Below are 8,542 nucleotides of genomic sequence, written 5' to 3' on the forward strand. Positions count from 1 at the left end.
ATTTTCTCAATGGAGTTTGAGATTCATTATAAGAACAATGCTATAGCTATATATAAGACAAATCCATACACCCCTTGGTAAAACTGAGTTGTAGAAAGGACAAACATGATGCTAATAGAAAAATCTACAAGTATTCTTAGTATGGACGATCTGGATAAGAATTTTTAGGTGGAAGTAGTTAGTATTTTTTATTATTTTATCTACACATCTCCTACAACAATACTTGTTGATAGGAACCTAGAAGAGGTTTGAATGGGTAAGAATTCATCTCTTAGTCATCTTATCATTTTTGTTGTGATGCATATGAGTATGTACCCAAGAGAAGAGGTTTAAGTTAGACCTCAAAGTGGAGAAGTGTATCTTCATTGGTTATAATGATTGAGTGAAAAGATACAAGATTTGGAATTATGAAACAAGGCAATATATAATCATAATATGGTTTTAAAGAAATCAATTCTTCTCCTATTGAACAATCTAGAGATGAAGAGAGAGAATTGTGGCATAATTTGAGCCAAATATAAAGAAATAAGCATTTGAGGATGAGCATGATGTTCATGATGGACAAAATAAGTATATGGATCATTAGTTTTGAGGAGAAAGAAGATCACGTTACTCCACATGTAAGAAGGTGCACACAACAAGGAAGATAACCCATGATGTATGATCCACCTATTTTTTGTCAAATATTTGTATTCTCTACTATTGATGATGAAACAAGAACTAATAAAGAGGAATTACAAGCAAAGGAGTGTAAGTCTCGAAAAGGGGCCATGAATTAAGAGATGGTATCCATAGAGAGGAATAGAATGGGTTTTCTAAAAGAAGGAAACTTGATGGTTGTAAATGGGTCTTCAAGAAGAAGTCCAATTCTACTTGGGTATGATTAAAAATATGATGGTGGCTAAGGGTTATTCCTAGGTTGAAGCATTAAGTTTTGGTGATATTTTCTTTCATGTTGTAAACTTACCTTTTATTAGATTTTTGTTATATATCACTACTATATATTACCTAGAGATCAAGAAAATGACTTCAAGACATAATTTTTACGTGGTGATTTGGAGGAGAAAATATGCATTAGATAGCGTAAGAACTTCATAAAAAGGTAAAGATTATTTCATTTATATGTTAAGAAGTCTCTTTAAGGTTTGAATTTGTCTCCAACAATGTGATATTAAAAGTTTAATGCTTATGTTTTGAAATTAGAATTTTTTATAACAAACTCTAATTATTGTATCTATTTAAAGCAAGTACAAGATTAATTCGTTGTCATTATTCTTTAATTTGATGGCATGCTCCTTATTTTGAACAAAAAAAAATAAATCTTATCTTTCACTTCAATTTGATATGAAGCATTTAGGAGCTCATAAGTCCATCTCAGGCATGGAGATTGGGAGAGATGGAGCTAATGAAAATATTTCGTTAAGTAAAAGAAAGTGTGTTGGTTATATGTTATACAAAGATTCACAATTAAGGATTGAATGTTCACACCCTTATGGGAGTAAATTTATTAATGTAATAGTGTCCCATGAAACTTGATGAAATTTGGTTAAGTCAAAGAAAGTGTGTTGGTTATATGTTATACAAAGATTCACAATTAAGGATTGAATGTTCATACCCTTATGGGAGTAAATTTATTAATGGAATAGTGTCCCATGAAACTTGATGATATAAAAGATGGTCATGTTCTAAATATGATGTGGGATACACTAGACTAGACATGACTAGAGCAATGATAGTTCTAAATAAATGTTTCCAATCTAGGGAAAGATAATTATATATGATTAAGAGGGCCTTTAGATATATTTTTAACCCTTAAAGTATTCTATTGCTACCAAGGATGATAAATTTTGAGTGGAAAATGAGATATTCAGGGCTTTGTTGATATCGATTGAACAAGTGATGTTGAAATTGAAAGATCTAGTCTAGTGGTTATGTGTTTAACTTGTTTGGTGGTTAAATCAATTAGATGAAAAAGAGATAGACTATGGTTTCTCTTTTGACTATAAAAAATGAGTACATGAAAGATACCCATGATTGTAAAAAGGTAATGTGGCTTTAGAGATTGTGTTCAGATGTTATCCTAAGATGGGAGTCAATGTGTGTTGATTGTGATAGTCAAATTGTTATTAGTTTGACCAAAAACCCTAAATGTTTATACATGAACAAATCACATCGATATATAATATTATTTGGTTCATGATATTGTGGAGGAGAAGAGGGTATTGATAGAAAAGTGTGAAAAATTTAGAGAATATTACAGATTGTTTGACAATATTGATGAGCACAAATAAGTTCTTGTGGTGCAGAACTACTATGGGGAAGTCCCCCCTTAGCAACTACTTTATCTATGTGTGTCCCTTTATCTAATGTATATAATAAGTGGTTGAATGTTATAGAATGTGAACTATACACCTTGCATAAAATATATATTATTTTATAAAGTTGTAGGATGCCACATTTTGAGTAGAGCAATAGTTTATTAAGAAGTGATGTGTAAAGCTAGGAAAATACTTATATTGTATATTATGGGGTCACAATGAAGACACGCCATCCTACAAAATAAAGAAAAATCAATGGAAGGTGAAAATTCAATTTGGGTGCCTAGACTGGAAGAGCTTTTTAGTTTACCTTGAAAGTTGAAAAGGCTCTTGGTTGTAATGACTTAGTTTTTATGGTAAGTTTTCTCAACGTTGTCTTGCCTATTTATAGAGCACTTGAGATGGGACGGAAAAGATGAACTAATAGGAAGACATGAATATATCATTGTAATAACTCCAAGAAGTGATTTGAATATATGTTTAATAACATGAGAAGAAATCTCTGATTGTATCATAATTTTGTTACTACAAATAGAAGAAGAGTGGTGTTATTTATCGGTGAGATTTTTTCAAAAGGGTTTCCCAAGTTAAGTCTTGTGCCATGTGTATTTTCTCTTCTAAAATATTTGATATTTTTATTATGTGGCATTCTTTTGTTAAGATTAGTGTTATTTTGTTTCATGAAGTACTAGTCTCCATAAAATAAATTATTGTGTCAACATACTATAAAAAAACACCAATCACACACATTAAGTACTATTGCATTTTTATTGAAATTTAATTTAAAAAACATAAAGTAAATCATTGTTTATTTAATAAGATACACCTTAGGAAGAATATAAAAATAGAAAGACAATAAGTTAATGAAGAAAATGGACTCATCTCAAGCAATGATTATTGGATTAATTAAAAATAAAGATGCATGTTTGTGTATATCAAATTATTTTCTTTTGTATTACAATCACATACATGGTAACACTTTTCTAATCAATATGTTTAAATTGAAAAGGATATACAATGGTTTGGTATGTCTCATACTTCTTATAATTTGTTGATTCCTCTTGCGTGTGTCTTGATTGTTTACTTTAATCCTTGCTTGAGAGAATGCTTGCATAGCTATTCAAATATTTTCACCTCCAGTGGCCACTCATTACGAGGTCTTATTAATCCATGTATATTTTTTAATGATAAAAATTTTTAGATGCCCACATTGATTATACTATGGAACATTATCTACCTTTTCATAATGTGTCAACTTTTGACGACCATAGTGTACATGATTATCATACAATTCTCTATACATATCCCATTATCCAACATAGGTAAATTGATAGTTAGAAATAAATGAAGAACTCTATTCTGATATCTTCATACTTTCATTTGGATAATTCCAAGATGATGTACATGCAACTAATGATCATTGCATTAAATATTTTTCAATGCTCTTTAAAATGCATAACAATACATTTCCAAATATTAATAATCATGGACATTTCCAAGTTGAGGAACTTATGCATTACACACCCATTGATGTTGCTACAAGTGTTCTGAATTCCCGTACAACAATGAGCTAGAATTCTTCAATCCTCTTTTATGTATTTTTTATTTTGCTTATATTGAAATAGATTCAAGTTTCTCTAATGAAACTCTCTAGAATAATTTTAAATTTATAATAGATTTCTTTATTAATAGGCTTGTATAGGTTGAGCTAGACCCCAAGGTGAAGTATGGCGATGAATGGATGAAGCTTGAAACAGATTAGGTGAAAGTCAACTTTGACGGGGTGTCAAAAGGAAACTCGAGACCTTTAGGAGTAGGGTTTGTAGCAAGAGATTGAGACAACAATGTTCTTGCCTCTAGAGCAAAAAGGATAAAGGAGGGCATGAATAATGAAGCTGAAATCTAAGTTGCATTATTAGCAATCAGGATGGCCAAGAGAATGTTGGTAGTGAATTTGTATTTGGAAGGAGATTCTCAAATTATTATTAATGTAATAATAAGGGGTGAATGTCTTGCTTGGAATTTAAATAAAATTATCAAAATTATTAGAAATCTTCTAATTTCCTTTAAAAAAAAATTAAAAATCGTGTACCAAGAAACAATGTTAAGGTGGCAGATAGGTTGTCAAAATGGGTAGTGTCATTAATGGAGGATCAAGCAAAATTTTATTGGGAAGATTTACGAGGATCCCAATCACTAATCTATGACAAGTCATGAGCTACCAAAAATAGATACAATCATGGGACGGTGTGCACACTTAATGCAATGGGATGGGGGTCTATTTCATATTCAACATCAAGTTTTGATTTGGTCCAATATGAATTGGTAGTGGAGTAAGTTGGCATGCAACAAATTGGTGGTGAAGCAAGGAAAAATGGAAGCAAAATAAACCCTAGTCACTCCCAAACAACAACTTGCTTTCTTGGGCCAAATTTCAGAGAAGAGACCCCACAATGTTTTTAAGTTTGATGACCCTTTGTTCATGCAAATTTTAGACATACTATTTGGAGAAGATATCATGAGAACAAAGCATGGGTATCAACAAAATATTGATATTGTCTCAATATTGGTGGCATGGGGGATGGAGTTGGGAAGTAAGGAGGACCATCCAATGGGTCCTCAAGGACTGTGTGGAAGAAGACTAGATTTATGGATTGAGGCCAATTCGGGAGTGGGTGTGACTGAGTGAAGATCTTCTAGTTGCAGAACGAGATTGGCTAAAAATTAGTGATCTGTAATGCCCCGCCAGGAACCCTAAAGGATAGCAACACAACAAGGCAACTGAAAGGAGCAATAATTTTTTTTTTTTAAAGATTAAATGAATTAATCATAACTTTGCACAATAAAACATAAGCGGAAGACTATCATTTACGTCCTAAAGGGTTACCAACGAAGATTACTTCTAATTAAAACTACATCACAATATTAATCCAATTATCCATCTAAAATAGGGAAAGTCAATAACGATTAAATAACTCAAATTCATAAATTGATCTCCAAAGGATAGGTTTAAAGAATTACAACATATATACTTCCAATGATTCATTTATACATAATAAGAAAGATAATTGAAACAACATATATCCCATGAACTTAAATTACAACATTCCATAAATTACATGGCTTCCATAGAACAATAAAGTACTAAGGTTACAAGTTGCTGATACAATGACCACACGGGCCTCAAAAGTACAATATCAAGACATGAGTTGCTACACGAAGCAAGAACCAAGATACACCGGCGAAGCCAATCCTCGCAAGAAGGTAGGAGCAAAATATCCGATGGGAAGTGGCACTACCACCCGACCATGTGATCCCATAATGGAACCACCCCACCGTGCTAGGAGATAGCAGAAGACCCTCAAGCAAGCAAGATAAGTACAACAGTTCACATGACTCCGCAGTACACAAGTGACTCAACTCACAAAACACTAGCGACCCTAAAGAGAGAGTGTCATCACATGGCTTAAGATGGTTACCCTAGGTAGGTCTCCATAGGTCCCGGCCCCCATCTTGGGTTATCCTGGTAACCTCTCCCGAACCCCCAGCTCCATCTAAGCATCATGCAAACCCTACCATCCTTTCGTGAGGACAAGGTGGTAGGTTTGCCATTCCAGGCCTTCCCAAACACCTTGAGCCTATACAAGCACTCAACCGTGTACGGGGTACATTATCTTAATTAAATTAATAACTACCCAACCCCTAATCAAATTATTAGGTTATCACTTAATAGCTGACTTTCGAGGGGTTATCCTGCCATCCACTTCAGGTGCGGCCCCCGCCCGAAAGCCACTCTCTCTACTAGGACACTAACTGGATAAGACTCTCTATGAGAACTCTATGGTGGGACTGACAACCATAAATAATCCAGACATAACACAGGTGAAGGACTCACAGTCACAAACCTAGGGTTGACCATTAGGGACATAACACATAATGGCTCACATCCTCAAGGTTTAAACATCGACACCTGACCAAGGGGTAAACATCAACGACATAATGCAACGACATTTAAACAACTAGACTGCAAATTTTGAAACACAAGATCCTACACAAGCAATCTTTCTTTAAACAGTCAACAGCATAAAATGCTCGCAATAAGGATTTTTGGAAATAAAGACATCGCATCTATTTAACATAAAGAAATGATGAAGTCACATGTCTAAAAAGGTTGAATTGGAACCACATTTACAATTTTAAACCCCCAACCAGTTGATGATGATAAAATTACAAATTACCCAATTCGACTATAACCAAGTCAACATTTAAATCAAATAAACAGATGTATACATAAGCTAATATAAAATAATTCCAATATGATACCTATTCAGCGAACATGATACCATATGATTATATTACATTACTTGGATAACGAAAATTAATATTAAATTTAACCCAATCTCTCCTTTATTCCAAACGTTAATACTAACCTCCATATCATTTTATTTATTTTCAAAATGCAAGGCAAATAATTCTAATCACTAAATCGAAGAATTGTTAATTAACCTTAATATCATTATAATCTAACAATTAACTTAATATTATTATTTAATATTAAATAATAACATATTATTATTATTGTTTAAATAACAATATATTATTATTTAATATTAAAAAAGATAACTTTATTTATTATATTTTACAACTAACAATTATTATATCATTATTTTTTTTTAAACTAAAAAAAATATATAAAAAAAATTTACAAAACCTACGTGGGGCCCAAAGCACCCACGGCAGCAAGTGCTACTATCCCCAGACTTGGGGAAGCAGCGCTGCTGCTAACCCCAAGCTGGGGGAAGGTAGCGTTAGCTGCAGGGAGGGGGTGCGTGGGCTGGGTTGAGCCCAGCTCCCCGCCACCGCCCCCAATCCCAAACTATAATTTTTTTTTTGGTTTTAATAAATTTAAATTCTGTTTTTTTTTATGAAAACGTCTGAGACAAAAGGTTAAAACAAACAGAAATAAGAGATGAAAATCTCTGTAAAAAAAAAAAATAACAATTAATTTCCCCAGCCAATAACCTCCCTTTTTTTTTTAAACATTTAAACAGATAGATAAATTATAAAAAAAAATCACTGGTAATAACAATTTTGCCAGCAATAAACATCTGAGACAAAACAGAGGCAAGAAAACTTCACCCAAATCAGCCCAGTTCATTCTTAAAATTAAATTACATGGGAATAAGCTTAATCTCTAATCCCCAATTGGTTTTTCTTTGCTCCAAACAAGCATGGACAAGAGAAAATTAACTCATAATCATTATTTTTAAACTGAAAATTACCAGGGAGAACTATTTTATAAATGCTTGGCAAAATTTTGCCAGCATAACACTACTAAAACCCAAAAACAATATTTCCAATTACAACAGCAAAAGCCATGAATTTCTTGCACAAGCAAAAATGAAGAGCATAATTAAATTATGAAACTACTTGGAGAGAGTTTGAGTTTGAATTTTGATAACAAATTTGATAGAATTCTTCTTCAACAATCCCATGGCAAGCAAAGACTCAAAACCCAAAACTCATAAACCAAGCTTTAAACATTAAACAGAGAATTGGAAGAAAGCAAGGATTTTTGTTAAAAATAAACAAGGATTCAACCAACCTCTAGAGTTCCCAAGAAGGAGTTGTATGCTTCAGCAGAATTCCCAGCTAGTTCAAGACCCAAATCCACCTTTCAAGAAATTTTTCCAGAATTTCTTTTTCTCCTCCAAACAAGCATATCTTTCCCCAAAATCTTCTCCAAGGTAAAATAGTAAAACAATGTTGATGCTCTACAAAAAGGATTAGGTTAGTCATTGATAACACAACACCAATAAGAAGAAAAGCCAAGTTGTTAGTGTTAGAAATCATAAACCAAACACTTTCCTACACAAGCATATCAAAAGAGATACAAAAAGCATGATAGAATGTCTAACTAGGAAGATAAATACGATGAGGCATCTCCAAATGCCTCCTAACATGCTCTTGGCTTCTTCTCCCTTGTTCCTCTCCTCTCCAAGTTCCAAAATAGTGTAGCTCTCAGCAGCTTTTTGCACTATGGATGCTTATGGAGGATTGAGATTGTAGTATTGAGCTTTGAATGTGAAATAAAAAGCTATACTATGCTAATGATGCTAACATGATATATTTTAACCAAAATGATAAGATGTTAGATTGATTATGCTAAGAATGCTCTCTAAAATGTCTATAGCTTAGATGCATACAAGTTTGCAGGATCTGGA

This window comes from Cryptomeria japonica, chromosome 11 (assembly GCF_030272615.1).
Source record: "Cryptomeria japonica chromosome 11, Sugi_1.0, whole genome shotgun sequence".
Classification (NCBI taxonomy): Eukaryota; Viridiplantae; Streptophyta; class Pinopsida; order Cupressales; family Cupressaceae; genus Cryptomeria; species Cryptomeria japonica.